Source organism: Corvus kubaryi, unplaced genomic scaffold (assembly GCF_017639235.1).
Source record: "Corvus kubaryi isolate FWS band 111438036 unplaced genomic scaffold, C.kubaryi_AGA036_p1.0 37382, whole genome shotgun sequence".
In the NCBI taxonomy this organism is placed as follows: domain Eukaryota; kingdom Metazoa; phylum Chordata; class Aves; order Passeriformes; family Corvidae; genus Corvus; species Corvus kubaryi.
The window spans coordinates 1,069,991-1,076,884 of record NW_024581124.1 but is presented as its reverse complement, the minus strand read 5'-3'; the positions used below and the strand labels follow the sequence as shown (position 1 = coordinate 1,076,884).

The 6,894-nt window shown below is 44.1% G+C and overlaps 1 long non-coding RNA gene across 1 annotated transcript; it reads right to left on the bottom strand.

Moving 5' to 3' along the window:
* Window positions 1-1,248: 1,248 nt before the first annotated feature.
* LOC121667888 lies at window positions 1,249-4,029 on the bottom strand. The gene is made up of 2 exons (XR_006017181.1): window positions 3,867-4,029; window positions 1,249-3,176 (listed from the first exon to the last, which is right to left on the bottom strand). It is a non-coding gene; the product is annotated as an uncharacterized LOC121667888 (long non-coding RNA).
* Window positions 4,030-6,894: the final 2,865 nt, after the last annotated feature.

The window sequence follows — 6,894 nt, the reverse complement described above, 5'->3', positions numbered from 1 at the left end:
AAAGGTTTTATGTAGGCCTTTGGTAACTGGTTTGGGAATTATTCTTGCAATTTCCTAGCTACTGACTTGGCACTGCTGGATATTTTTCTGGTGCAGAAAATGGTGGGGGGGGGGGATCCTTTCAGCAGGTAGAAACAACTGAAGAGATGTTTGAATAGTTACTTGGCATTTGCTCCAGTGCTTAAAAACACTCCTGTTTCCTGACTGGGCCCTATTTTTCTCCTAAAAACATTCCCTGATTTGTGACCTATCTGCAGGTGCCTGGGTTTTTGTTGGCTGAGTGTCCACGTCCTGAGGTGACATCAACTATTTGAGGATTTGTTTCTTGCCTTGCAAAGACTTAAATTTCTAGAGCCAGAGACCCCATGACCATGGGTTGGTGATTGGGTTTTTTTTCACACACAGAGGAGAGGGGATGCTACAGAATGACTGTTGCTGGAGGCTCACGCATCTCTGGCAGGTGTCTGGGTTGAGATCATGCTGGGAACTTGAATTGTTGCCAAGTTGGTGTGAGAGGGGATCATCTCATTGGTCCTTTTTCCACCCAGCTGTTTTCTGTCAGGTGTTTGTCCTATCAGCCCTGTCTTTGTCTGGCTCACACATCAATGCTCTGAGCACTGTAGCCATATGCAAATACGTCCTTCCCATGTCGGAGGCTCATATTTTCACTTTCACAAGCTGCTGTGTCTACTGGGACTTTTCTCAAGTTTTAAGTCCATTTACAGCTGAGCAAGACAATGGTTTAAGCTATAATATACCTCAAGGCTCTCTCAGGACTTAATTTGTGTCTATCATGGTCTTAATGGTCAGGGCATGGGGTGACTGCTTTGTGCCAGCTCTCCTAGTGATTTTCTGGCTGCCACTCTACCATTTTACCTGTGGAGGGGAGCTTGCAGTAGCAATTTCTGTTAACTTCTCTTTTTCCCTTCATAAATCAGCAAAGAGACATAGTCGCAAAGGGCAGTCTCTCACTGCACCAGGCTTTAGATGAGCTGCACACTCCTCAGTTATGGGGAACCCAGGGCCCACCCAGACATGTCTATGTTCAAAAATTAGGGCTGAATCCCTTCCTTTCAGTGCTGTGTCAATCCATTCAAGTTCTCTGTGAAAGCCAGGTGAGAAACACTGTTATGTCTAAAGAATTCACGTCAAACTGTCCCTAAACCTGGAAACCCAAAGGAGACATGGGCTCCCTCTAGGAAGGATGTTCATACATGAAAGTGTGACACATAATGAAAAAGAGATCACTGGACAAAGAGCTCTGTTATTTTATTGCTTTGCAATAAATATGGATTTTGTGTTTAACAGATTTCTATTCTACTGTCCTATAACACCCCCCAAGAGGAAGGCTTGTTTTAACCAAATGGATCACACTTTTACTTGTTTTTCTAAGAGCAAACCATCCGTGCACTGGGAAAGTTTTTATGGCCTATGAAAGAGTACTTATAGGTGCAAAATATCAACATTCCTGTAAAATTAAATTAATTACCTGTTGGGAACAAGGATTCCTTTCTCCCTTGTTTAACTAGAATTCCCAGGTCTGCCCTCCAGTTCCCTTCAAAACTGGGAACTCAATCAGATTAATCAAGGCTAAAGGCATTTCCGCTCGCTATTCAAAACATTGCAACTCCCCTTTGTCCTTATCATGAAGCTGTTCAATCACTCACTGCCATAGAGGAATGGGCTTGGTTGGGGGACGGGGACAATGCACGTGCTTCCTTTGACTCAGATCTACCTTCCTTCGACTCAGATCTACCTTCCTTCCCTTTACAATCACTGTAGCACCTTCTATTGCTTAGAGCCCCAAAGTAAAACCTCCTCCAGACAGATGAAATGAGATGGTCCGAGCAAATGTACTTGCCAAGGTGAAGGAGTCTATAATTTCTCTGGCTCATCTTTCCTGTCTAAGAGGTCTGTGTTTCATTTTTTGCTCTTTTTCTCCGAGAATGATTACATGACTTTGTTATCTTTCTTTTATATTCCATGTGGCATCAGCCATGCCACATAGTTTGCCATCACATCCTTTTCTTTCATTTAAAAAGAGCGTATACTCTACCCCAGCAGATAGCTCCACTTTGACAGGAATATGCTCAAAATTCAGTGATGAAGCATAAAGTGTAATGGATAGCATGATGTGGAAGGAAGAGATGCAAAACAGACATAGCTCTGCAGGAAACTGCATAAAATGAAGAAGCCACTTTAGTGTAGATCTGGGGAAAACTTTCTTTACAAAAATCAACTAGTTCCTCAGAAAATAGACTCTACCACTTCTGGAAGCAATACACTCTCCAATGCCCAGTTGGCATTTATCCTTCTGAAAACAATTTTGAAGTCAGAGGAATCTCAGAAGCAGCTCATCTGTCGATTATTTTAATCCCTTAAATATAAATATGGAAAAATCATAACCAAAATGGTGGAATCCCTAGCAAAAGCCTCCCTAGCTACTAACACAGTTTAAGGATCTGGAAGCAAAAACTTGGCCAGTTTAGCTTATGCAGCTGACCATGTAGTGCCCTTCTGGTTACAGCCTTCATGAGTGTCTCTAGAAAACCTGCATGTGAGAACATCAGCTGCAAAGAAGGGCTGACCACAGATATGTCCCATGTCCTGGGATAACACACTCCTCCACACTGCAGCCTCAGTCACTGGAGAAAACTCTCCATGCTCCTCACAGCAATTGTGAGGTAAAGCCATTAGAAGCAGGCAGAAGCACAAGAGCTAGAAGTTATAAACTTTTACATTCTTACAGTTGGCTCTGGAGAATTTATGTAGTTGATTCAGGAAAACACCTGCATTAGAGATGGAGAAAATTCCTTGTGTACCCCAAGTCCCCATTACAGAACCCTTCCTTACAATCCTACGGACCACTGGTGCCAGCAGAGTTTTTAATGTCTTGAAAAATGGGTTTCTTTCTCTCACTTCTCTTGGAAGATGATTAGAACCCATCAGCTGAATGTCCTTTAGTTTTAGGTTATCATTTAGCTTGAGCATACGTGGATCTGAGCTGGCTCAGCAGGAATTCCCTGCTGGGATGGTCTGACTGGGGAGTGGACAGTGTATGTTGGTATGTGGCTCACAGGAACTCAGCACCTTTAAGACAATTCTTTGGCTGTGGTCATGCGAGAGGAGGAGTTTCTCCCTTGCTTTTTGTCCATGTGACACACATTGAAGGATCCCTGAAATATTAAACAGAAAGCTTGACTTGCAGAACCTGTCTGCTAAGCCAGGAATCACATTTCTTGCTGCAGTTTCAAATCGTCATCCAGAGACTTGTAAAACATTGACAAAAACCTCTTTGCCCCCAGAGCTTTCAACAAAAGCAACAGGCAGTACTTGCACCCATCCCTGAAAGAGCAAATATATCAGTCAGTTCCTGCTTCACTCTCCCTGCTTTTACCCCACAAAAGGAGAACCTCTGAGCATATTCTCCTTTGTAATTTCAATTTCTTTTCCATTCCTGCTATTATAGCTGATTTAAGGATTAGAAGGCCCCAACATGCCAGATGTGAGGGAAGCAGGCTTAGTGGATGTAGTAAAAGAAATGTAAGGAAACCCCCTGATCTAAAGGCCCATTTCCTGCTCACTCTCATCACTGCCTGCTTTCAATGGGGAATGAGTAATCTTGTGCTCAACAGAGCACTGCCAGCTTGTGAAGTGGGGCTGCTCTGAGGCTACCTTACTACTACAAGGTGTAGTAAAGCACAGGGTACCCATGAGACAGAGACCTCTAAGCAGATTATAGATGGATCTAAGCAGATGTTACATAGATGCTGGCTCTGCAGGCTCCATTCCTCAGAGACACATTGGACTCAAGAGCCACCACACATACACACAAAAGGACAGGGCAGGGTTATCTTGTGACTCACCCAGGAAGTCTGTGGCACTGCCAGGAACTGAACACAGGTCTGAAGGATGAGTGTTTATATTCTGCATGGTAGACTTGCCTGTTTCTCCAGCTTCATTCTAATAAAATGCCTGTTGCCATCTCTGTTGTGAAGACAGGGACTTCTCTAAATGGCTTGGTTTGAAAAAAATCTAGTGAATAGAAATAATAAAGAATATTCATGGCTGGGGTGTGAGCTTCATAACAACGGAACAATTTTTTATCCCCTGACACTTCTTGGTACTAAATACATACTCAGAAGGATGCTGGGAATGTCTTATTTGACTGAGACGCTTGTGAATCTGTGCAGAGTTTTTAGGTGATGATGTTTTATGGAATATATCCCAGAGCCCTCTGTCCTTGTGTTTGGAGAGAAAGTTCAGCTTATATGTCAGCCACAGTACCCACCAACTCTTCAGCTGAAAAAAAGGATTGAGTCATTGCCAAAGATGCTTGGTGTTCTTGTCTACCCTTTGCCCCTCTACAATCTTAAGCAGTGGGATTTGAGAAGATATGTGAAGTGAAAAAGCAACTTAATTCTACATCCAAGCAAGCCAACTAACACTATCCCACCTTTAGGACCAACATATTTCATAGTAGCTGCTGGCAGAATATCCCAGGTTAGGTGTCCAGTGCGTCTACTAATCCACAGTCAGCAGCCAGTTTTGAACCAGGTGTTTTGGTGAAGAAATACCAATCCCACAGACAGATGGGCTTTTTCCTCCTCTGGTTTTCTTAGGAAATACTCTTTCAGCTGTTTGGACACACAGATCTTGCTCATCTCAGAGGAAGGACAGCAGGGATTGAGAGCATCCTCCTCTCACCTATCCACCCAGCAGGACTCAGTTGGGGCTGCTGAGTAGAAGCAGTGCTCTAAGATTCCTACATCCTGTCAGCCAAGGTGAACTTAGAGAGCAAAGCTGGAAAGTTTGATATACCTGGAGGAGTCCTCCTGGTGAAAGACAGAAAGGTGCCAGGCAAGAGATAAAGCCTTTCTAAAGCAGCAGAGAGGGAAGGGGCAGCTGTCTGGGCTGCAGTGCTCTAGGTGATGGGAGACAAAACCATCCAAAACACCATCCCATTGATGAATGGGAAACCTTGTTTTGCCTTGGGGATGTTCGCATTCAGTTTAAGAGAGAGCTTTGCTCATATAAGCCCCAAGGACCAAAGAGGCCAGAAAAGCACAGACTTAACATCTCAACAACTCACATAGGAGGTGATAGAGAGATGGTGCAATAGAAAAAGGCATAAAATTGTGAGCTTTTATTAGGTGCGGATGATAACAAACGCGCTAAGCAACCGCTGTGTGTTTGGCATCCCAGGAACACTGACTCCAGAGCTGGCACCTAGGGAAATGAACTCTCCAAACTGTAAAGCTCAAGAGCTTTGCTGAAAACGTACGTCAGCTCTTTCTTTATCAAATGCTGCAGGAGGTCAAGTGAGAGAATTTGTTTCACCTGACTCTGCAAATCATTGCTAAGTCATTGCCTGGGCTCATCTACACACACAGCAAGAGCATCTGGCTGGCTGGCTGGCCTCCCTAAGTGCTGGCTGAGTGCTTTGCAGCTCTTCAGCCACAAGTGCTGGGAGCAAGGTGTGAGGTGCTAAACTGAAATCGCCAGCTGACAACTTCCAGGGGAGCTTGGGAAGCTCCCTGCAGTCTGTTCCCTCTTACACTCTCTGACTCCTGTGACCTCTCCACAGATGCAAAAATGGCACCTGAGAGGCCTGTGTGCAGAGCTGGTAATTTGTCCTCACCCAGTCTATTCCCCACCGGTATGCAGAAACACGCATGGTGTGAGAAATGTGTCCATGGCACAAAGCCAGAGCAAAAACAGACAAAGAAATAATGTTTACCCCCAGGGCCTTTCTGACAAACAATAAAAAAGCAATAGAGTCAAGATAGATTACGCGTCAGCTAAAATATTACCTCTTCCTGCCAATTCTTATAAAAGGAGGCGAAGCTGCTCTTCATGCTGAGCTAAAACTTCTGTTAAAATACTCAAGGAAAACAACCATTTAGACAGCATCTTTCTTTCTAGCCAATGACAATAATATTCTTGTTAAAACTTTATTGAGAGAGTCTGCTTTACGGGATGCAGCAGGCAGTTTGCTTTGTTTGACTACAGAGCCGCATAAAGGACTAGAGGACTTAGAGCCTGAGATGAATGCTCTGGTGACAGCATCTTTGCAAGCAGAGAAATGAACTAATTCCACCTTCACCACATACAGAAAGCAGCTTTAGGTTGGTTGAAGGCTACTTTCTGCCCTGTGCAAAACCCACTTTCAAAGGCATCCAGGAAACCATTGCCACTTGCACATCACAGGGAATGACAAGCAGGAATGCCAGGCTGTCTCACCTGAGCCAGCAAACAGCAGCCAGCTCCTGACTGGATGCCTGTGCTCACCTGAATGGGTCTGAACAACACGGAGATGAATAGGCACCGTGTGAATATTTTATTCAGTAAACTTGGCTCTGCTGTTGTGTGGAGGGTGAGGCATGTGATTTATTACTTACAAGAATTTGGACAGCCCCTGGCTTAACGTGAAAACACTGGCAAGTGTCAGGAAATTCATGAACTTTACACACATGATTATCGATGACTTGTATTAGCAAACAGTTCTGGATATCCTCCCTTTTGAAACAATGCCAGTGGTCAAGCAGAGCAAAACACCTATGTGGGCCTAAGGTGGCAAATCACACACTATAATCTGCAAACAACCCACAGTCAGAGATCTGTCTGTGTTACATCAGCAAGAAGCGAAGGCTCTCCTTAGGAACAGATTAAGAAAAAAGGGCTTATCCACTTCTGCAAAGCCTGGGCAAGTTTCCAACAGGCACCACCTGTAGCAGTGTTAAATGCATAGGAAGCCATACCTCTCTCCATTAAATTTGATGGGGATCGCTCAGAGTCTCTGTGGATATCTACGCCATAACATGAGCTGAAAAAGGAGAATCATGCCTTTTTCAGTGAAAAAATATGATCAGACAGATGAGATAAGCTTCAGAC